We start from the raw sequence: 25,250 nt of genomic DNA, 5'->3' as shown, positions 1-25,250 counted from the left end.
ATATAGCTTTCCTCCAGCGATTTTCAATGTGTTTAGGTGTAAAATGTTTTCAGCATATCTTTGATTGGGTAAAAGGTGAAGTCTGAAATACCCTGCCTCCCTGCATCCCTCAGCCAAGAGGCTGGTATTTGGGGATCCTAGCCAGAGATTGACCTCTGCTGCTCAGACTTTCTTCAGACGGTGAAACAGAAGGACCAAGTCTTGGTACTCAAAACTTACTCTGATGCTCTAGGAAAAGAATTCTTTTGTCTCCTTGATGTTTCTTAAGCTTTGCTTTGTAATGATGTCATTCTTCTGGACTGATACAATGTAGCTTTTCGTTGGTTTGTTTCCTTATGTTACAGATGAATATGCCTGTGTTTGTGTGAAACAGATGATGCCATTTTGGGAGTCTTCACCATTCAGACAAGGGACATCCTTCTGATTACTTTGAGCATTTGGGTAATGTCCAATTTTTCTGAATCCTGGACTTTGAAGTAAATTCAGTGAAAGGGGACTGATTTAGTTAATTTCAATACATTTATTTATTTATTTTTATTTTCCTGGTTGTAGGACTTGAACTCTGGGCCTGGGTGTTGTCCCTGAGCTCTTCAGCTCCAGGCTACCACCCTGCCCTTGAGCCATAGCTCCACTTCCGGTTTTTCTTTTTTTTATCTTTTCTTTTTTTATTGTAATTAATAAAAGGGTTACATGATATTTGCCAGATAGAAGGTGCATTAATTCACATATATTGATACCCTTTCACATGTCTTGGTCCCCATTACCCTCCCCTCCACCCCCTGTCTTGGTTTTCCCCCCTTCCCTATCCAATTTCAAATAACCAAATACAAATAAATCCAATATATCAGATAACAAAGTGAGATACTGTAACAATATGAGATAACCAAGGGACAGCAAAAGAGATGAGAGATAACATAGTACATTAAGGACAACAATCATTCATTATATGGCTTTTGTTTCAATATCCTGGAGGTCTTTTCAATTAGCTTCATACTATATGGCCTTATGTATCAAGGTTTTGCTCTATTGCAGATATCTGCTAGGAGAGCCCAAGGTTTCTACTGATTATGACAAATGAGGGAAACCACTGAGCCTAAGTTCCTTTGAGCCTGGCTTACTTCACTTAATATGATTTTTTCTAAGACTTTCCATTTCCTAACAAATGGGGAGATGTCGTTTTTTTCTGGCAGCAACATAGAATTCCATTGTGTACAAATACCACAACTTGTTGATCCACTCATCAACTGAGGGACATCTAGGTTGGTTCCATATTTTTGCTATGGTGAATAATGCTGCAATGAACATTGGTGTGGTAGTGGATTTAGTATGCCCTAGTTTCTGGATGGTTGGGTAAATGCAAGTAGTGGAATTGCTGGGTCATAGGGGAGTTCTATGTTTAGCCTTTTGAGGCATTGCCATATTGCTTTCCATAGTGGTTGAATGAGTGCACTCCCACCAACAGTGTAGTAGTGATCCCTCCTGGCCACATTCCCTCCAGCATCTGTTGTTATTCGTTTTCCTGATCCTGGCCATTCTTACTGGAGTGAGGTGGAATCTTAGAGTTGGTTTGATTTGCATTTCTTTTATGACCAGAGATGTTGAGCATTTCTTCATGTGTCTATAGGCCATTTTTGTTTCTTCTTCAGAGAAGACTCTCTTTAAGTCTTTGGCCCATTTTTTAATGGGATGGTTGTTACTTTGGAGGTTAGTTTTGGAGTGATTCAATTTCTTGAGCTGTGGATATATTTTAGATATGAGGCCTTTGTCCGTTGTTTGGTTGGTGAAGATCTTCTCCCACTCTGTAGGCTTCCTAATTAATTTACTAGCTATGTCCTTTGCCATACAAAAGCTCTGCAGTTTAATGCAGTCCCACTTATCCAGCCTTTCTCTTATTTGCTGTGATTCTTGGTCCTTATTAAGAAAGTTTCTACCTGTGCCAAGGAGGCCTAGTGTATCTCCTATTCCTTCTTGTAAAGTTTTCAGTGTGTCAGCTTTTACCTCCAGGTCTTTGATCCATTTGGAGTTAATTTTCGTGCAGGGTGACAAAGAAGGATCCAACTTTAGTTTTCTGCATGTGCTTAACCAGTTCTGCCAGCACAACTTGTTGAAGAGGCTGTCTTACTCCCATTCTATTTTTTTGGCTCCCTTGTCAAAGATTAGGTGACTATAGGTCTGTGGTTTAATATCTGGGTTATCAGTTCTATTCCATTGGTCTTCAGACCTGTTCGTGTGCCAGTACCAAGCTGTTTTGAGAATTATAGCTCTGTAATAGAGTCTAAAGTTTGGAATTGAAATTCCTCCAGCGCTGTTCTTTCTACTAAGTGTTTTTGCTATACGGGGTCTTTTATTATTCCGTATGAAATTTTGGATTGCCTCTTCTATTTCTTTAAAGAATGCCTTTGGGATATTGATGGGTATTGCGTTGAATTTGTAGATTGCCCTTGGCAGGATTGTCATTTTCACAATGTTGATTCTTCCAATCCAGGAGCATGGGAGGTTTTTCCATTTCCTTAGTTCTGCTTTAATTTCCTTTTTTAGGGTTTTAAAGTTTTCATCAAAAAGGTCCTTTGCATTCTTAGTTAAGCTAATTCCTAGGTACTTTATTTTCTTTGAGGCTATTGCGAAAGGAGTTTCTTTCCTGATTATTGCCTCGTTCCTCTTATTGTTGGCGTAGAGGAAGGCAGTTGATTTTTGAGGCTTAATTTTATACCCTGCTACCCTTCCAAAGTTTTGAATCAGCTCAAGGAGCTTGGGAGTAGAGTCTATAGGATTCTTTAAATACAGAATCATGTCGTCTGCAAAGAGGGATAGTTTTACTTCCTCTTTCCCTATTTGCTTGCTCTTTCCCCTTTATGCTTGCTTCTTGCCTTATTGCACTGGCTAGGAATTCTAATACTATGTTAAAGAGACTTCCGGTTTTTCTAGTAGTTAACTGGAGATAAGAGTCTCATGGACTTTAGTGCCTGGGCTGGCTTTGAATCCCAATCCTCAGATCTCAACCTCCTGAATAGCTAGGATTATAGATGTGAGCTACCGTGCCTGGCTCAATACATTTATCTACTTTCTTTGCCCTTAAATATAGTAATAAAATTATAAAAGATTTACTCACTATCTATGGATTTGTTGCTATCATTTATAAAGATAATATTTTTACAGAACTCATATTGCATGGTGTTTAGGCTGGGCAAAGAAACAATATCTTCCAGTATCATTATTATTGCATTTTATATACAGCCTTTATCTGATGTTATTAAACATTCTATTTTCATTAAATACTCTATAATCTCAAGAGACATGAAGCTTAATATATCCCTAGAACATCCGTATTTGTCTCTTTGGAAGCTATTCCTCATTTTGTTTTTTTTAGTTTATGAGAAATTTATAAATGTGTACATTGTCTTACTGATTACACTTAAACCTCTCCTACTTTCTTCATGAAAAATATCATCTTCTAGCTGTCTTGAGTTGTGTTCCTCCTGGGGCCTGTGCTTTATGTCTTCAGCTGTTGAGATAACCTCCCCATTGGGTTAATCTATAGACACTTTCTAGTTAGCATCATAATGTCTCATGTTTATCTGTAGCATGAGTATTTGCATATGCTTCTCATGTACATAAATTTAAAAACATCCTGTTATTCTAATTTTGCAAAAGAGAAACTTAAGACAAAGGTTAATTTGCTTCCATCTGGTCACATGATTAATAAACCCTTAGAACACAGAATCTTTTTTTTTTTTTTTGAACTCAAGGACTAGGCTCTATGCCTTAGCTTTTTTGTTCAAGGATAGGGCGCTACCAGTTGGGCCATACCTCCACTTTTGATTTTTTGATGGTTAATTGGAGATAAGAGCCTTACTGACTCCCCTACTTGAGCTGACTTGGAACCATGATCCTCATATTTCAGCCTCCTGAATATCTAGGATAAGAGATGTGAGCCACTGGTATTTGGCTCAAACCCAGTATCTTTTGATAGGTCTTCTCTCTGTCCTTTTCCAAATGTGTTCCCTAGAATTGGATATAATGTACCAGGTGTGGTCTGTCCAGCATATTGTAGAAAACAGAACTATTATCTTCTTGGCTTCTAGAATCTTCTATGTTATATCCACCACCATCTGTATTCATCAGGTGTTTTCTAAAAACTGAAACAACATGAATGCTCCAATCTTAGAGCTCTGGGCAAAGGTAATTCTTATGATCCAGGTCCTGGTGTCCCATGGTGGAGCTGTCAACATAAATTTGTGGGGCACAAAACAATTATAGGTATACAAAAAGATTTCATTCTTACTGTATTTTTTTTGCCAGTCCCTGGCTTGGGCTCAGGGCCTGAGCACTGTCCTTGGACTTTCTCAAGGCTAGAGCTCTACCACTTGAGCCTCAGCACCACTTCTAGCTTTTTTCTATGCATGTGGTACCAAGGAATCAAACCTGAGTCTTTGTGAATGCTAGGCAAGCACTCTACCACTATGCCAAACTCCCGGCCCCATTCTTATTGTATTTTTAATTGCTATTTAACTGTGTGTGTGGGCACATGTGCACATGTATGTGTATGAGTACACATAAAGGTGTTACTATCACTTGAATCATAGCTCCACTTTTTGCTGGCCAATTGTAGATGAGAGTCTTGAAGACTTCAATGCCTGTTGCACTTTGCAACTGTGATCCTCATATTTCAGCCTCTGGAATTATAGGGTGAGCCATTGATACCCATCTAACACAGTTTTGTTTTTAACAAAGGAAACATTCATGATAATATATACTCTTACTCAATACTCTGACTTTAGATTATTGATAAATAAGGGAGGTTATCTTTCCTTTTTTCCACTTGTGATTTTTCAGGCACTCTTTCAATAGAGTTGTGAGATCCATTTCTGGTGCAAATGGAAAGCATGCCTTAACCAGGGCTGTTAGTTCCCTACTTGATCATTGCTGAGTCACTGATGAAATGTGTACATTCTGTGTTTACTGTGAGTCTTGTGCAATCACCACACATTGTGGAATTATGTCTTTATGGGCCACTGATAAATCTTTATCCAAACAAGTTAGAAAGGAATGGTAGGCATGCAGCTCCTCTGCTCACCACAGACTTTGTGGTCCAGTCAGACTTAACACAGAGTTATAGAGTTAAGTCAGGTATGGGTCTTTCTGATACTGGGGCTCTGAGTGGCTCATAAGTCCTCCTCTAAACTCCAACTTTGCCTGGTAGAAAAATGACCAAGTCTAATATGGGTTCAGCATCTGTAAATTTAAAAAAAATGAAAATTTCAAATTCTCCAAAATAAAAAAAATATTTTGAGTGTTGATATGATGCTACAAGTAGAAAGTTCCACATCTGACTTTATGTGGCAGGTTGCTATCGAAATGCTGCTGCACTAAAATATTGTATAAAATCACTTAGACTACATGTATTAAGCTGTATAGAAAACAAAAATGAATTTTGTCTTTAGATTTGTGTTCCATCCTCAGGATCATTATATATACAAATATACACAAATTACATGTAAAGTCTGAAAAGAATTGCAAATCCTAACCTCCTTATTTCCAAAGTATTTTAGTAAGGTGTGCAAGGCATCATTCAGAAGCTGAGGTATATTTGAGCCAGCTCTCAGGGCTCCAGAACCTGGAAATCTGGGGAAAGTTTCCAGGAAAAGACCACATTTGAGAGGCCCATGAGGGAGAGAGTGGATAAAAAGAGACATCAGAAGGGGAGGGGCTGTGGAAGGGAAACCTCCAGCTAAGACACTGAGGCATGGATGAGATGGTTGTGCAGAGCATGGGAGGTTCAGAGAGCAGTTGTATCCAGAGCATCCTGAGCAAAGCGAACATGAAGTGGATATGTGTAACATTTACTTTGTGCAGCATGAGAATATTGAATGAGCTCATGTGCTTCCTTTATTACACAGGGTCTATAAATCTGTAAGTATCATCCTGAGAGAGACATCAGATTTATATATGTGATTTTTTTCAATAATAATGTAAGTAATTTATATTAACTTTAGACAATTTCCCCCCGAAATGAAACACCATTAATTCTCTGTCTTGCTGTTAACATGATTACAGTTAAGAGATATAAATCGAGGTTTTTTTAAATATATAACTCCTTGAAAAGACAATTAGATGAATGTGCTGTAGGCGCTTCTTTTGCGGGGGGCGGGGCAGTATGTGGAAATTCTAGAAAATTTACAAATGTCACCCTTATTACGTTTCAGCGATAGGCTGTGAGTTCTGACAGCCTCAGACAGGAAGTCAGAATTGACTCTTCCATTTACATAGACTATGGAGTGGGTAGAAAATATATTTTGCTTGATGACAAGCTTTGTGGTAAAGAATGTAATGAACCCTTTAGGATTCTGGCCTATCTTTTCTTTTCCCTTCCTTCATTCCTTCCTTCGTTCCTTCCTTCATCCCTCCCTTCATCCATCTCTCTCTCTCTCTCTCTTTCTCTCTCTCTGCCCTTTAGGGTTCTGGTTGCTTGGTTATACATCTGAGACTTTCTGTGTTTGGTGAACTCCATGAGGACTGAGTGGTTGCTGCTTTACTTTGTCAAGCCCTGATCAGTCCCCTCACCCATGACTACCTTATGATTTGGCCTTGGACCCCTCCTTTCCCCTTTCCCATGTGATCTCAGTCGTGCAAATCATGCCTTTGACCATCAGGGTGGGACGAATTAAGGGGAATGCCTATGAATTGCATGCTCCAGGCAGAGTGAGAAGCAGGCTAGGACAAGACTAAGTTACAAAATCGACACCTACACTGAACCTTGAAATGTGAGCACTGAGCACTTGTATGCTGGCATCTGTGGAGGAGGTATGTGTGGAATGTTGCAAGTAAATGAAAAGTATAAGAGCATCATTGTTCCTGCTGACCAGCAACTGACTTCTAAGGGGCTTTGGGAACTTTGTGACATTACCTTCATGAGGTCAGGGCCTTTATCTCTTCTTGATAGGCCCCCACATCCCAACATTGTTGAATTGAGATTAAATTCCCAGCACATGAATAGGGGAGCACATTTAGACCATAAAAATTGTTCTCTTGCACCCTCCAAATCATCTCCGTATCATCTCCCCAAAGTTTTAACTCATTCTAGCACCAAATTTCCTTCCATCTGTGAGCCTGTGAAATTCAATGTTGCATGCTTTGAAACTACAGTTTTGGACAAACTTTGGGTAGACATTTCCAGTCCAGTAGTGAGAAATGGAGAAATAGAAATCAAGGAGTAAGAAGTCCTAACACAACAGGATAAACAACTTGAAAATCTTTGACGTCTGTATCTTGCTTTCCAGATACACTGGGAGTGAGGATTGACTGCCCAAAGCCCAAGGCAGCCACTAAATCCAGGCCATGTTTCAAATGTCACAGTGGAACCATATCCGAGGCTTTCCTAGGCTGACATTGTTTCTGAGTAGCTCTATGTTTTGAGGTGTTGAGGCTATCCCCACCTCCACGGCTGTTGCCCTGTTAACTCTGTATGACAGCACTATCCTGTAGGCAGCTCTATAGCTGGACTCAGAGCCTGACTGTGACATCCTTTGATAAGAGGAAGATTTCAAAGCCTGCACAGCACTTGCATTCTGCCCATGTGAAAATTAGCTCCACATGCTTTCTGCCAAGGCTTAGCAAGCCACACCTGAGCTCACTTTAGCCACAGTTGGGGCAGGTAAGTGCTTTACTGACATATGGGGAGCATTATGGGGAGCAGAGACCGGAGGCAGCTCTTGGAGCAGATCCTGTAAATAGAAGTAGACAAAGGCATAGAACCTTAAACCATGGAGGTGAGTGAGTGGAGAGACACAGAGAAGCAGTTCGTGTCCTCTTCCTTCATCGTCCTCACACATTTTGCTGTTGCAAATATCTTTGTCTAGATAATCTATAACCATAGCAGTATATTGCCCATAGTTCTGGAAGCTGGAAAGTCTTCAAGATCAAGCCCTCATGGATTTGTTATCTGGTAAGGATCTGTGCCTTGTAGATGGTGTAAGTGGGTAAGGAGCCTCCCTCAGAATCCCACGAATTCCATCCCTCTCAATACTAAATTTTATAAGAATACAGAGGATCACATTTTGACCCTGAGAGGTGAGTGAAGGACCAGAAATTCAGCATGATCTGGACTTTACATTTGTCCATCAGTAGTTTTGTAGTTTTGCCAATGTATACTTGTCAGCAGATTTAAAACTCCTCTCTTGGATCTGACCCTTAGCTTCATTCATCTTATTTAGTTTGGAAGTTCAGATGGGTGTTATCAATTATTTAAAACTCAATTATATTTTGTATCATGATGATCAAAATGATAATATTTTAAATCACTAAAAAGGGTACACGTGAACTATTGATATATACAACCACTTTTGGGTCTAATTGAAGAGTGAAAAAAGCCAATCTCAAGAGGTTTTATAGTGTTTGATTCCATTGTTCTTGAAATGACAGAATTATGGAAATAGAGAACACATTAATGTTGGCTAAGACAGAGGGTTAGGGGTGGCGGGAGATCCTGGGTGCAGACAGAAGAATTCTGTCTTGATTGCAATGGTAGTTATGTACATCTCTATATAGGACAAAAACTATTCGGAGATCTATACATATATGCATATACACAAATACATATATGCACAGATTATGTAATCTGAACATAAAGTGTTATACCGATACAATTTTCAAAATCAGATAATCATATAAGATGAATCTAGGGAGAAGCTGGACCAAAGGCACACAGATTTCTCTATAGTATTTGTGGAATGTGTGTGTGTATGTGTGTGTGTGTGTGTGTGTGTGTGTGTGTGTGTGTGTGTGTGCTGTTGTTGGAAATTCTTGGGTTCCCACTTGGCTTTTCAACACATAGTTGGTACCTTACCACTTGGACGAGGGCCCAGCATTTTTGCTGGGTAATAGATAAAGAGGCTCAAGGATTTATCCTTCTGGGCTGGCTCTGAATTGGGATTCTCAGATCTCAGAGTCTTGAGTAGCTAGGATTACAGATGTGAGCCACCAGTGCAGATGGACTGAAGTTCATCAAGCACATGTTATAAGAGCTTTCTTTTTTGGCCAGTCCTGGGGCTTGAACACAGGGCCTGAGCATTGTCCTTAGCTTTCTCAAGGTAAAGCTCTACCACTTGAGTCACAGTGACACTTCTGGTACTGAGGAATCGAACCTGGGTCTTTGTGCATGCTAGGCAAGCACTTTACCACTATGCCAAACCCCCAGCCACAAGAGCTTCTTTAGTAATAAATTTTGTGTCAGTTTTTTTTTCCTTAAACTGAGATAAACTTTAAAAAAATGAGCAAATATGCAAGTAATCTTGGAAATACAAGACAATATCCAATTATTAATAGTCTTCTAAAATTATAATTCTCTCTTCTTGAAGAATTGTTTGTTTGTTTTGGTGGCACTGTGTGTTAAACTCGGGGCAATTTGAGGCATGCCTCCATCCCCCTTGTTCATTGTTTATGTGCAAGGTAGGATTTATGTTTATTATCCTCTGTTCATGCTCCCCCGTGTCACTGGTGATGACAAGCATGCATCACTGTACTCAGCCAATGATTGAGATGGTGTCTTGGAAACTTCTTTTTCACCTAGGTTGTCTTCTATCTCTTTCTCCCAGGTAGCTAGGATTATAGGCTTGCGCCAGTGCACTCAAAAGAAAAATTTCTACTTTTGCACTTAGTAGATAGGTCTGTTGATTGCGTTGCTATCTTGTTTAAAATCTAAGATGTGAAACTCAAATTCATCTGAATGCATAAATGAATTTTCATTTACTAATGTTCCTACAAAACAATATGTTGGGCCGGGAGTTTGGCCTAGTGGTAGAGTGCTTGCCTAGCATGCACGAAGACTCGGGTTTGATTCCTCGGTACCCCACATACATAGCAAAAAGCCGAAAGTGGTGCTGAGGCTCAAATGGTAGAGTGCTAGCCTTGAGAAAGTCCAAGGACAGCGCTCAAGCCCTGAGCTCAAGCCCAGGACTGGTGAAAAAAAAAAAAAACCCAAACAAACAAAAAAAACCCCAATATGTTTTTTATTTTATTTATTTACCAGGTGGGTAGGATCTCACTGTGCAGCTCAGGCTAGCATTGGACTTGCTATATAACCCACACTAGCTTTGAACGCTTGAGCTTCCTGTTGCTTCTACCTCCAAAACACTGGAATTATAGACAGGCACTACTGAGCTAGCTTAAGATGCTTAAAAAAAAAGATTGTTGGGGAAGAAGTGAAGATTTGGGAACAATTAATGCTTCTTTTTTGTAATTATTATTCTCTGTATAGGAAAGAACCAGTGTTCACTCTTTAGGAGTAATATCTACTTCAAACCCCTAAATATTCAAAACATGAGCTAATTTTTCCCCATTATTGAAATCACTATATGCAGACCTAGTAGCATTTGAAAGCTAATCTCCCCATGTGCCTGAGTAATTACAGAAAAGTAAATAATCTCCAGTGTTCAAATTCCCTATAGAAATGGTTTAATATCTTATCTTTCAAAAATGCTTTTTAGCTCATTCAAAAAGCCTGAGAAAAGTTCTTTAACATTCAGGAAAGGAAGGACTTTGAGAGCATGCTAGAGCCTATCTCCCCTCGGGCAGTTGCTGTTGTTGTACTAGGGCATTTTCTCCATCAGAGCAAAAAACCAATGCTCTTTTCTGCTCTTCTTTTTTTCTCTCTCTCTCTCTCTTTTTTTTTTTTTTTGACTTGCGCTGTAGGGTGACTCTCTGCAGCCCCCAACAGGTTCATGAGCCAGAAGTTGCCATGGGTGACATGGAGTAACAGGAGTGGCTGTGGATCATTCCATAGGTGGCATCTTTCCTTCAGTCATTTCTTCACTGATGTCCTGGTATCTTTCTTGATGGAGCCACCAGCTTCTCCCTTAGATGTCACATAAAAGGCTTGGGCATCCATACTGACAGATTGATTACCTTCTCTTAGTCTGTAACCTTTCCAGGGTGTGTGGCCTCTGTCTCAGGGTCCATATAGGTTTCAGGAAGAAAATTGCTTACCATGTTCTGAGCTAGTTGGCGCCTCCGATGAGTTCTATGCTTCTTTATCTGAAATGTTGGATTTCAGGCCGTGAAGTGCCAAAATGATTCTTGCTTTTTAAACTGTGAAATTGTTTTTGACAAGCTTTTTGCTAGAGTATGGGCTGGATTTTTTTAATCTCCAAAAGGTTAAAACTGTGAGGAGAGTTTCTCAGCATATATGACTCACATTCTTTTTACAGAAGAACCATTGACAGACATTTTGTTTTGAATAAATATATCTTTGGTGAGGTGTGCAGAGACTTAACATGTGCTGCTTGCAGTTTTCAATCTGTTAAATTTTTGTGAAAAGTATAGTGTTGATTGAAATTTTCTGTTTTTGATCATGGTGTTAAGATGATTTTTTGTTTTGTTTTCCTATTCCTTTAATAAATGTAAGGGGCATACTCCCCACTTTCAACTATCCATTTTAATGAGATTTTGTTGTGAAATTTTAATATTTTAAACTTTCTATAGATACAAGTCAGGTATGGTTATATACACTTGCAACTCCAGTACTTGGAAAACTGAGGCAAGAGGATCCTGTTTATGTAGGCCAACTTTCCTCTCAAGGTTTCATTTCTTTGGTTTGGTAAGTTTCTCAAAAGCCTCAAATCCTCAAATGAGGCCCAGGCTCTTTTGGTGTTCTTTGCTTCTTCATGGCCCAAGTGGCATGTTTAGGTAGATGTTATAAGCACCCTTTACTCTGTTATTGTTCTGAATATTTCAACCATGGTAATTTATTTTTTAGGCTCTCATTCAATATTTTTCTCTGCCTTAGGGAGCTCCAACTGCATATATTCCTTGGTATCTTTCATTCAGTATGGTATTTGTTTAAAATTTAGCTCGTTGGTGGCAGGATCATGTATCCCATCTTGCATGTGTAAACCCAGAGTCATCTTTCAGTCCCCCAATCTTAGGTTTCATATATAGTGACTGCCAGAAACTCAGTTCATCCTTACTTCTTTGATATCCTTTTCTGACTCTTCATTCTTATTATTTTCAGTTAGATCTGTTTAGGTACTAGTACAAAAGAGGAGAAGAAAATTCAGAGAGCCTAAGTGACAGGACTCAGGCTCCTCCATGGTGTTGGAGATGGAGTAAGACTCACTCTTCAAACACACGATCCACCAGGCATGTGGCTTTTTTGGGAGTGTGTTTAACACTTATAGATGTGCCTTTGTGAGGGGATCAATCTATAGGCCTGGGACTGTATAAGATTGAACCTGGAGGAGCTCAGAATTAAGCTCCACCCATTGTCAGCCTTCTGTGGCCACAGATGTGTTCATTTGTGCTTATACTCTTTCACTCTGTTGTTCATGTGTTTTATTCTCATTACAAAGTGTTGACTAGCCAGGCCTGTGAGAAAATTATTTAGGCCGTATGCTTAGGTAAGAATGGTTTCTTACATGCACTCTCATACAGATAAAATGCATTAGATTATAAGGGAGATTTAAAAAAAGATCAAGATAGCCTCAGAAACTAAGGTGAATGTGTTTTGGTAAAGTGACTGCTAAGTCAGACCCACTGGCAGCAGGGACTCTCAGGAATAACTTGGGGAGGAGAGATGAAATGATATTTCATAAGAGCTAAGAGAGTTATTTTTGGACATAAGTGGTCAAATTTCCCAGATTTGGGCTTGTTAAGACTGATTTTATTCCAGCAGAGATTCTCTCCATAACAAATTAGTCTTTTTTCCCCCCTAAGCGTAATTTCCATGATTTCACCATATGGAAACTCTGACTTTTAAAAAGAACTTGCTCCATTGAGCAAGCTTGGTACATTTTTCAAATGTTTCTTGACATTAACAGCTCTATTTCTCAATTAGCAAAGGGAATAAAGTTGATTATGCATATCCATGGTGTGACAATTTACATCTGATTAGCAGCTCTAAGGTAAACATTAAAAGGTCACTATAAATAACTTTTACTTCTTTTGTTCTCCAAAAGACCAGGCACAACATCTCAGCGTCTGTTTTTAAAATGATGGGCTTAAGTTGATATTAGGTAATAAAATCTATAGAATGTAAAGTTCAGTTAGTTGACACTTTCCTGGTTCCATTTTTTGTAATCTAGTCTGATACCCATCTGGTTTTGTAAGAACTATCACCTATGATAGACATAATGAAAAAAACAGTAATGAACATATGTATAGGTAACCTATTCAGGGATTTATCCAAATAAATTGGAAGGATCTTCCAATTATTTTTCTGTTTTTCTATTTTTAAAAGTAGGAAGACAGGTAGAGGGAAGAATTGTAGAGTATCAATTACCTCCACCCCTTCTATTTTCAAACCGATGAGTCATTTTATGCTTGTGGGAGGAATCAGAATAGTAGTTGAAGCCTGGCACTGATGGCTCATTCCTAGCTACTTAGGGTGCTGAGATCTTAGGATCTTGATCAAAGTCAGTCGGGCAGGAAAGTCCATGAGACTTTTATCTCTATTTAAGCACCAGAAAACTATAAGTAGCACTGTGGCTTAATATTGTAGTATGATAGCTTTGAGCAAAAAGTGCCCAGGCTCAAGTTCAAGCCCATAACTGACTCTCCCCACCATCCCCCCAACAAAAAAAGTATTTGACTGTGTTGTATAAGACAAAGATTCTGAAAATGAACTGGATAGTGGGAATTTAGGCAGCAACTTAGGTGGTCCTTGTATTGTTTTAATTGTCTTTGACAAATCTATTCAGATTTGACTAGGAAGAGTTCTTTGTGGATGGTATAATTTAAGTAAAATGGCAGCACTTTAAGCTACAGGTCTCCTCTCTCAATGAATTAAGTGTGTGTGTATGTGTGTTTGAGCACTATTTTTATACAATGGAGAGTGATGATAATGACTTTTAATTATAAATGTAGACAGGTTCTTTGCTAAAGAATCAGATAATTTAAAAAGAAGAAAGAAGCAAGGTCTACATAAGCAATTCACGTTCCCATCTCTTTGAGATAATAATTTACATTTTGGAAAATATTCTGCTAAACATTGTTTAATCTATCTATCTTAAAAAAGAACTGCATTATAGAACTGAAGACCCAGATATTAAACCACAGACCTATGGCCACCTTATCTTTGATAAGGGAGCCAAAAATATAGAATGGAAGAAAGACAGCCTCTTCAACAAATGGTGCTGGCAGAACTGGCTAAGTACCTGCAGAAAACTAAAGTTGGATCCTTCTTTGTCACCCTGAAAAGTATTGAGAATAAGCCTTAAGGATTGTAGTTGGTAACTCTGAATAAGATTGGAAGATGTAGTAAGCTATAATTTAATTGTAATTTAAATTTAAATGTAATTTATGATTTATGTGTGAGTCTAGGGATAAAGAAGTATGGAGAAGTGAGTACCCAGCGAAGTCTCAGAACTAAGCCAGCAGAGGTGTGTGTATGGTATGAAATCAAATGAGGCCCAGCATGAGGTTGTAGCCAGGTGCTGCAGCCTGATTCTGGGAGAAATCCCTCAGCCATGTAACAAAAGAAGAGGTAGTCTTAGAGGGTGTTCATTGTTTCAATGTTCTTTCTCTATTTTCTTGTTTGTTTTTTTAATAAAGTATGCTTTAGAATTTAGAATATATAAAATATGGAATATATTCTCTACCCTTGGTCTTACATTCTACAATTTTCTAAGCAAGATATGTGATACCATCTGAATTTTTTCTTTTTGAGGAAGATGAGTAGGGTAAACTCTAGAGAAATTGGCCTATAAACAGAGAGGAAATCACTAGGGGGTTGTGTCCTCATTCAGAAAGGGGTTGAAGGGGACCTGCACTGAGATGGCACTGGCAGAGGAAGAGAATAGGGGCAGAGGAGAAGCTTGTGGGTGATTACTGATGAGGAATGAAAAGGGTTTGCCAGAGGATCAGGGACCAGCAGGAGAGGGGAAAATGAAGAGACAAGGCAATAGCAATGAATATAATTGAGCCTATGAAAATAGCATAATAAAACCGTTAGCAAACTAGAAGGGAAAGAGTGGTGAAATTGACGAAAATAAAGAGGGGTGAATCTGATCAGTGTACGTTGTATATGTGGAGAATCACAATGAAGTACTTCTATATCATGAATTTATCCTGATAATCATTAAAGAGTAAAAAAGATGAGTGAGGTGAATGGGAACATGGGAGCTGATAACTTGCCTCACTTCACTGGACCTGGAAGAGAGGAAAGTCTCTGGTGCAGAGGAAAAGACGCAGGGTGTCTTGTATACTTCAAGAGAATAAGAGTAAAAGAAGAAGGCTTTCACCTAACAAAACTGATAGGTTTCTAGCCTTGTTACCATCTGAAGGCATTAAATGTAGCATTCGGATGGTTAATATTACGCTTAGATTTTTTTGGAACACATGTCTATGATTGTATATATATCAATGGCCAACTTCTGCCTTCCCTCACAACTCTCTCTCAGACTAGTGAACAATTCTAAAAGTTTCCACAGACATTTAACTTTGTCTGTGGAAAACAAGTTGTGGTTTTCCAGTTTTGTACATAATCTGTATCAGCAGCTAAGTTTCTAGATGTACCTTGCAGGTGAAATTGGAAGATGGTGGTCTTGAATAATGATGACCCTATAAAAGTAGCCATAAAAAAAAGAATTCTTGGAGCTGACTGAAAATCTCATTCAGGCTCCATGATCAAATGCTGCTTGAAGATTTTTCTTTGCTTATAAACAAGAATTGGCCTCTCTCAAACCAAAGGAAGAAGTACTTTTACTAATTTGGAAATCTATTTCCAGCAGTTAATTAACACCTGCTATGAGTTGCTATTTCAAGATAAGTAAAAGAAAAATAAAATGTGTATGGCTTGTGCCACTGAACTGCCAACTGAGTGTCATTAAATAAGGAACTATGGGTAGCATTGTCACTATTTTCGATTTATATTTATTGAACACTGTGTTGCTCGAGGTCAGGCTTATAAATAGTCACTTGGTTAGATTTAGTACACTAATGATTTATTTTGGGCAAGTAAAAGAAATCACTAATTTTGTTCTCTTTACTATCTGTGTACCTCCTAGTCAGATCATTTTTAAAAATGATCTTTTCTTTTAAAGGAAAACCTTATTTATAAGGAAGACTGTTCGTTATTCTGCTATGACAAATATAAAACCTTCAGAACCCTCCCTTCTTGTCCCACAGACCTCACATTCTAGAGAAGAGAATAGATCGAAAGACATGCTTGCTAGATGGCAGGGTGCCAATATGATCTTAGATTCCTCTTCCTAGCTGAGGCCTTCAGGGTAGAGGAGCCAGGGAGGGTGCATGGGAGATTCTACTTGGTATTTTATTTAGACCATAGACTTGGGTTGTATTCTGCAATAATAGAGCAGGGCTTAAAATGTCAGGGAAGCTAGGATCTTTTCTTTGGTCTTAGCAGAAGCAAAGAACAGGGTTGGGAGGGGAAGCCTTAAGGAAAAGGGAGTGCACAGAGATTACAAAACTTGGCACTAAAAAAGGAAAAGCATTTTGTAATGAATTATGTGAGTGCTGAGTATATGTGTCTAGATAGACAAATATCTGTTAATGATATTAGTATGTTGTAATGTATATGAGAAAAAATATATATTAAAGTACATACCCCCAAAGCAGTCCAGTCTCACAGGAATGAAAATGTGCTTTTTTCATATATTTTTTATTGTAATTAATAGAAGGGTTACATAATATTTGCCAGATAGATAGTGCATTAATTCCCATACATTGATACCCTTTCACATGTCTTGGTCCCCATTTCCCTTCCCCCCACCTCCATCCCTCATCTTGTTTTCCCCCCTTCCCTATCCAATTTCAAATAACCAAATACAAATATATACAATATATCAGGTGACAAAGTGAGATACTGTAACAATATGAGATAACCAAGGGACAGCAAAAGAGATGAGAGATAACATAGTACCTTAAGAACAACATGTGCTTTTAAGGAGTCAGTTTTGCCATTTTCTATTACATTTAATAGGACTCCTTTTTCATCTGCATATCAGTGATATGCAATCAGTAAGAGATTGCCAATGATGGGATCACATTCTTAATGATTAAATTTGTATAGTATTCCTACTGTTTAAGCCACTGTGAACTCTCAAGTTTTTTTTCTGTATATTTTTATTGTAATTAATAGAAGGGTTACATTATATTCACCAGATAGAAGGTACATTGCTTCACAAACATTGATACCCTTTCTCATGTCTTAGTTCCCATTTCCCTCCCCCACCCCCACCCCTCATCTTGTTTTCCCCTTCTCCCTATCCTATTTCAAATAACCAAATAAGTATATATACAATATATCAGATAACAAGGTGAAATACTGTAACAATATGAGATAACCAAGGGACAGCAAAGGAGATGAGAGATAACATAGTACATTAAGGACAACAATCACTCATTATATGGCTTTTGTGTCTATATCCTGGAGGTCCTTTCATTTAGGGTCATTGTATGTGGCCTTATGTATCTAGGTTTTACTCTATTGTAAATCTCTGCTAGGAGATCCCAAGGTTTCTACTGATTATGACAAATGAGGGAAACCAATGAGCCTGTGTTCCTTAGAGTCTGGCTTATTTCACTTAATATGATTTTTTTTTAAGTCTTTCCATTTCCTTACAAATGTGGCGATGTCATTCTTTCTGACAGCAGCATAGAATTCCATTGTGTATAAATACCACATCTTGTTGATCCACTCATCAACTGAGGGACATGTGGGTTGGTTCCATATCTTTGCTATGGTAACTAGTGTTGTAATGAACATCGTTGTGCTAGTGGATTTAATATGTCCTTGTTTCTGCACAATTGGGTAAATGCCAAGTAGTGGAATTGCTGGGTCATAAGGGAGTTCCATATTTAGTTTTTTGAGGAACTGCCATCCTGCTTTCCATAGTGGTTGAACGAGTTTGCACTCCCACCAACAGTGTAGTAGTGATCCCTCCTGGCCACATCCCCTCCAGCATCTGTTGTTATTAGTTTTCTTGATCCTGGCCATTCTAACTGGAGTGAGGTGGAATCTTAGAGTTGTTTGATTTGCATTTCTTTTATGACCAGAGATGTTGAGCATTTCTTCATGTGTCTATAGGCTAGTTTTGTTTCTTCAGAGAAGACTCTCTTTAAGTCTTTGGCCCATTTTTTAATGGGATGGTTGTTACTTTGGAGATTAGTTTTGGAGTGATTCAATTTTTTGAGCTGTTGGTATAGTTTAGATACATAATATCCCAAGTTTTATTTATTTATTTATTTTGTGGTGCTGAGGTTCAACTTAGGGCTTCATGCTTCTGGAGCCATGAATCCCCCACTTTTTAATTTATCTTTATCATCTCTAAACATTAGTGTTCTGCGGAGCTGTGAACTTGGTCTCATGTTTCTAGTGCCTGAAATCATTTTATTCATCTTCACGCCTTGCTGACTTTTGTATATAGTTTTGGCTCTAGTAGTTCATACTGTAGCTGTCCACCCAAATCTACTCACACCATCTCTCCATCCTCAGGACACAACTAATGGTGCATTTCCCAGCCTCCTATGCAGCTGGGTTGTCAGTAAGAACTCATTTAAAACATCCTTCATTCCCCTCTCAGTTCTCCTTTTACTAGAGAGGATGAGGCAGCTTCTGAGCTTTGTATGTCTGATCTTCCTTCTGTCTCAGTGTCTCTTTGCTAGATGTAGTAATGGGGCCAACCAGAGGCCCAGATTACATACTGTGAAACCATATTTTATTGCTCTGACTGCCTTGGGCCAAATTAAACCTCTTGGTCTATTTTTATTTTTAAATAAATTTTATTGGAATCCAAGTACAGACATTTACATATTTTCTAGATCCATTTTCTCACTAACACAGAACAGTGGTGATGGAAACCATATGGCTGCCAAGGCTTAAACATTTCTTATCTGGTTCCTTACAGAAAAATATGGCCACACCCTGATCTAGTCAGTTGCTGAGCTTGTTAATTCTGTGTTGAATCTATCTGTTTCATCCAGTTGGTAGTGTCACCATTTGAAGCTTGGAAATAGCATCTTGCCTGATTTCTGTGCATCTGATTTCACAGTCTAATAATCCATTCTCAATATGACAGCTAAAGTAATCTTGCTAAAAGGGACATGTTAAGGCTAGTTTGTTACTAAAGCTAGTGTACCCTAATAAAATTCCCAATCTTTACATCTCTGTGTGCAATCCAAGTATCTCTCCAAAATCTCATCAAAATGTTACCACCTTGGTTAAAATACTTTCTGTTGCCCTTACATGAACTATCCCAGGCCTGAGCTCCCCTCCTTACTAATTCTCACTCTTCTTGCATTCTGGGACTTCTCTTCTTTCCTATATTCTCATTCTCTGGATAAATCTAATGTACATTCTTCATCTTCAGATTAGGGTTGGTCTCTTTTCCATGTGCCCCATAATAAACTGAGCTTCCTCTGCTACTATAAAAAAAAATCTGTCTTCCTACTGAACATCATTTTATATAAGATTTATCCATTGTGGTGGCACTGTGGAGGTCATGCAAAGTCATATTTCCTAACCTCTTTTTCCTTTAAGAATTTAAGGAAAAATAAGAATATTTTTTAGAGTGATGATTAAGCTGTATAGGTGAGTGTAAGATGGGAAGAGATGTATAGAGTAAGAAACCTGGAGCATTGTGTATATGCAGCCACAAACGCTCGTTCATTACATGGTAAAACCATCCTAAATGCATAAGCGTTCAGACACCATTTCCCACCAAGTTTTGCAATGATTACTATTTTCAGTCATAAAGAACAGAGGGAATAGAAAATTTCCTTTTGCCCTAGTTAGATACCTGGAGCTAATCATCATTTATTCGTTGTTTCATTCAATTTTCATTTGTTTGTATAACAAATATTTGCTAAATGTGATCCCAGAGGCCTGTAACACAAACATTTTGGAGGAAAGGAGTACTTAACATTATCTGGGAGGCAGACACCTAAAATCTAATTTCAGGACAATATGGTAAACACTATAATTTAGCAATTTGTGTAGTATGAGAGCAAAGAGGAGGAAGCAAATTCTGTTCTCACCTGTTCCTGGCAATATGAAAATGTAAATGTGTTCATGCATTTTGTGAGAAGAGGATGTGGGTGAAGCTTACCTCTCTTTTGCTTCACTTTTGCTTGACTAATTTCCCATTGCTGTCCTTCCCACTTTCCTGTGGGGCTGTGCTGGAGATGGGGGGCTGATTTCCACTTGAATTTGCTTGGCAGATGGAATAATTTATTGCTGCTGGACTAGCAGTAGCTGTTCTTTGACATTTCTACTTGAGTCATAGGAGAGAAGACAGAAGCTGTTCCCATGAAGACACCACTCCTCCCTCAGACTCCCCAGGAAACTAGACAGGAAAACTCGCAACGGAAATATTCACATTTGAAGATATGTTTTACCAGGAGTGAGGTTCAAGTTTACAGAGAAACTGTTTAAGTCATTTGGCTAAGAACAAGCCCAGTCCTAGCAGGGAAACATTCAGAGGGCATATTTCAGAACTTTCTCACTTTTTTTTTCTTTGTTCTCTTCAGTTTTTTTTGTAAAAAACTCTGATTTTCTTTTTTTCATATATTTTTATTGTAATTAATGGGATGGTTGTTTCTTTGGAGATTAGTTTTGGAGTGATTCAATTTTTTGAGCTGTGGATATATTTTAGATATGAGGCCTTTGTCTTTTGTATGGTTAGTGATGATCTTCTCCCACTCTGTAGGCTTCCTAATTAGTTTGCTACCTATGTCCATTGCCATACAGAAGCTCTGCAGTTTAATGCAGTCCCACTGATCCAGACTTCCTCTGATTTGTTGTGTGGAACTCTGATTTTCTTTGCTCTCTTTTTCTGTTATCCTTCAAAAGTTCCTTGTTTGTAGGATAATCCTGATTTCAAACATCATTGGCCACTGATAAACATAATTAATTGTATGTATTTATATATTGTATAAGTAAACTGAGTCACACAACTATCAGAATGAAGAAAGGGCAGAAAGCACATTCAATAGACCAACAAACTTCTGTTTTGGGGGTAAAAGCCTGAGACGGATGCCAGAGTCTTCCAGAAAATGGTGCTGTCTCTTTTAACTGATGTGTCTTTTTATTGGGCAGGGAGAGTAGGGTAAGGTGGGGCAGGGTCTGGGATAGTTTGTCTTGGACAGGGGCTTTAGACTTGAACTCTGGGCCTGGGTGCTGCCCCAGAGCTTTTTTTTTCGAGGCTCACTCTATCATTTGAGCCATAGTAGCATCACGTCCAGATTTTTCTGAGTAGTTTATTAGAGATAAGAGTCTCCTAAACTTTCTTGTGTGGGCTGGCTTAGAACTGCAATCCTCAGATCTTAGCTTCCTGAGTATCTGGGATTGTAAGTGTGAACCTCCAGGCTTTTGTGCAGAGATGGAATCTTATCTTGAGTTATTGGGAAGAGAGCTGTGTGTGTGTGTGTGTGTGTGTGTGTGTGTGTGTGTGTGTGTGTGTGTGTGTGTGTGTGTGTGTGTGTTTTAATAGCATCTGTTTTTAGCAGACAAGAGAAGGGACAGAGAGGCTCTCAATTTTCAGGTTATCTCTTTTACTGCCCTAGGGTATATTTGGGGAGGGGAAAAAGAAACAGATATCAGGTCTGTGAGGTGTGGGCAGTTCAAAGATAGAGCTGTCAGGGGGGAAAGTAAGTGTTTTTAGCTTAAATCATTTTTCATCATACTGTCTCTGCCACATACCTAGGAGGAATTGAATAAGTTAATTAAGTTTACTGAGCATTAGTTTCCTTATATTAATAATAAGGATAGTAATATAATCATTTATCTCAGATGACTATTTTGAAGATTGGAAAAGTAAACAACACAGATAAGGTCCTTTTATATTCCAAGAGCTCCCTTATTAAGATCCAATATCCAAGCTTTCTATGATTTTTTTGGATTAAATGTTCAGACACATTTCCTCTGCTATTCCATTAGATACTCCATTAGATAATTCAGGTATCTAATTGCTGTAAGATTTCTCTCTGTGAGAGTGTGTGTGTGTGTGTGTGCATGTGTATGTGTGTATATACACATGCATACTAGATCTTAAACTGGAGGCCTGAGGACTCTCCTTTAGCATTTTTAGTCAAGGCTAATATACTGCCACTTGAGCTGCATATCTGCTTTTGGGCTTATCAACTGGAATATTAATTGATGGACTTTCTGGCCCAAGCATCCCCACTTCTCAGTTTCTTGAGTAGCTAGGATTTAAGCCCTCGTTATCTGTACCTGGTCACACGGGACTTTTAACTCCTTTGGTTGATATATGTTGGCTGAGAATTCTCTTATAATTTCAGTCTTCTTCTTCTTCTTCTTTCTTCTTCTTCTTCTTCTTTTTTTTTTTGCTGGTCCCGGGGCTTGAAACTCAGGGCCTGGGTGTTGTCTCTGAGCTTCTTTTATTTGAGGCAAGTGAACTCTACTGCTTGACCCACAGGGCTACCTCTGGCTTTTTTGGAATAGCTTATTGGAGATGAGAGTCTCAGGAACTTTCTGGCTCAGGTTAGCTGAACTGTTCCTCAGACTCCTGAGAAGCTAGGACTACAAGTGTGAATCACCTGCCTGTTATTTATTCACTTTTTTTTTTTTTTGCCGGTCCTGGGCTTGGGCTCAGGGCCTGAGCTTTGTCGTTGGGTTTTTCTCAAGGCTAGAGCTCTACCCTTTGAGCCACAGCACCACTCCTGGCATTTTTTTCTATATATGTGGTACCGAGGAATTGAACCCGGCTCTTTGTGAATTCTAGGTAAGCACTCTACCAGTAAGCCAAACTCCTGGCCCCTATTTATTTTACTTTTTAAATATAGTATGAAGGAATTGAACCCAGTGCCTCGTGTATGCTAGATAAGCACTCTGCCACTACACCACATTCCCAGCTCCATAATCTGAGATATTTGAGTCTTTGTGTGTGTGTGTATGTGTGTGTGTGTGTTTGTGTGTTGTGTGTGTTGTCTGTGTTATCTAAAAGGCAAGGGCAAATTTCAGGACTTCTGAGAAATAATGGGCTTTCCCCTCAGCAGGCCGGATGAGGCATAACACTCTCCCTCCCACAGTGACCTGAGGGCAGCGCTGATAGTGCTCCAGTGGAGCTTCCAGTCTTCTCAAAGTCCCCCACAATGAAAATAGCAGTGGACTACGGATTTTCATATTTCACTAGCCTTTATTCTACCCACTAGCAACTTCATGGAGATAAATTTGTCACTATACCACTTTATGCTTTTCTTCCAGAATTTCCTTTTGAAATAAGGCCTTCTATAATCCAGAGTCTGACTTGGCAAGCACACTGACTCATTTCTTCATTATGTAGGTCTCTAACAAGTGACTGCATAATCCTGGAATATCTGCTCGAGGCTATTAGCAAGGTGTCTGAATGCTTCTCTGTTCTCCTTTTATATTTTTCCTCACCAGAGCTTCCCTGGAGAAGCCCTGCTCAGCTTCCTCACCTTACCTCAGAGTCCAGCACACAAGATTCATTAGCATCAAAAGACTCCTCCTCTCCTGTGCCTTCCTGGCAGCCTTCTACCCAGGGGAAGTAGAAGGACACTATAAAAAGTCAGTTTGCCATTGGTGAGAAGCGAAACTTCTTGCAGAAAATGCAGATCCCCTACATCTGGATGTAGGGACACTGTGGGAACGTGTCAACTGTGTGAACTTGAAAGCTGAGGCAGAATCTCTGGCACTGAGTTGTATTTAAAGCAAACACCGAGGAGAATGACCTTGGGGATCTTGGGAAATTGGGGAAGAGCAACATGATTTGCACAGTTAGCCTGGAAAGAAAAGCAAATGCTTACGGGATAGTAATTTCTAAAAATGATCTGCTTTAGAGAACCATTCTGAATACAACTTCTTTGAAAACGATTTCAAAGCTCCAATATGTATAGTATTTAACTATGCACATGCATAGCTCCCTATTTGGCTATGTACAGTGTATATGTTCCCATTTAATTATCCAGGGAAAATATTATTCCCCCAAATCCATACAAAGACATATCTTGTCAGTTTGTGTGATGGACTATAGTTACTATGCATGAAGGAACATTAGCTTAATTTAGCTCTTAATCCTTCCTTCCCTCCTAAGAGGGCATATCATTCAGTGTGATAAATGCAGACAAGGGAATTCAACCACTTCTGAAGATTACCTGTTCTCTGCACGATGATGGTCCTCAGAGGAGTTCCAGAGCTTCAGAGACAAATGATAGGAGTATTTTCAATGATTCCTATTACTAGTGTAGATTAGAGGTGCTATGGGAGGGCTGAAGATGCTTTTCAAAAAATATTTTGGATTGCCCTTCAGGACCATGCAGAAGATCACCAGCAGGCACCAACCACATTTTCAGTGTCTGTATTAGGAGACATCTTGGGGGCACCAGGCTTTTTGCTCGCCTTCTTTATTTTAACATGCTTTTTCTCCTTTTTGTCATTATCTTTGGTTTGAACCCGCTCTTCTTTTCCCTGGATAATTTAGTGCTTGCGTCCCATTAAGTCCAGCTGAATAAAGTCCTTCTGCTTCCAGGATAATGGACGGTTTTTACTCTACAGCAGAGGAATTGACATTCTCTGACATATATTGCTCTTAACAGTCATTAAAATATTGTTGCTCAAAGAATTTAAAGGAGTAATTTTATATCAGTGGCTATAATTGAAGATGCAAAAGGACAAGGTATGAAAACGAAGGCGATATTATTTATGGTCAGGGCAACCCCAGGGAGTAGGTGACATTTAAGGTGGGATCTCAAAAATAGTCTGATTTTGGTACATGAGGTTGTGTTCTGCACAGACAGGGACAACTGCAGTGGTTTGAAGGATGATAACTGGGGAGGCAAAATATAGGCGTTCCGTGCTCTTCATGTTGTTTGTAACGTCTGATTCAAGGGATGACGCAGCAGGTATCCATCATGTGTGCAGACTTGCTATCAGGACAAAACAACCACATTTTTTTAAACCAAGAAGTGGAAGTTGAAGGCTGTGACTAAAATAGTCAACTGCAAAGCAGAACAAAAGGATGGCTCTGCCTAGTAGCTCCGGAAAGATATTTTATAGAAGTATAGCTGCCAATGGCTCATGTCTGTGATCTTAGCTGCTTAGGAGGCTAAGATCTGAGGATCCTAGTTCAAAGCCAGCCTAGGAAAACAAGTCCCAGAAACTATCTCCAGTTAACCACAAAAAGCTGGAAGTAGGGGCGTGGCTCAAGTGGGAGAGTGTTAGCCCTGAGTAATGAAGTCAAGTGAGAATACAAGATCCTTAGGTCAAGCCCTAGTCCTGCCATTTTTCCTTTACCTCATTTGTTGAGCCTCTAGTCAGTTTT

At 39.0% G+C, this 25,250-nt stretch overlaps 1 protein-coding gene across 3 annotated transcripts in view; it reads left to right on the top strand.

Moving 5' to 3' along the window:
• Enox1 (ecto-NOX disulfide-thiol exchanger 1) overlaps positions 1-25,250 on the top strand; it is a 515,583-nt gene that overhangs the window by 65,328 nt on the left and 425,005 nt on the right. The window lies entirely within an intron of this gene.

The sequence above is a fragment of the Megascapheus bottae genome, chromosome 11 (genome assembly GCF_031878675.1).
Source record: "Megascapheus bottae isolate mThoBot1 chromosome 11, mThoBot2.hap1, whole genome shotgun sequence".
In the NCBI taxonomy this organism is placed as follows: Eukaryota; Metazoa; Chordata; class Mammalia; order Rodentia; family Geomyidae; genus Megascapheus; species Megascapheus bottae.
The sequence above is the reverse complement of the archived record's forward strand: the minus strand, read 5'-3'. Positions and strand labels throughout refer to the sequence as shown.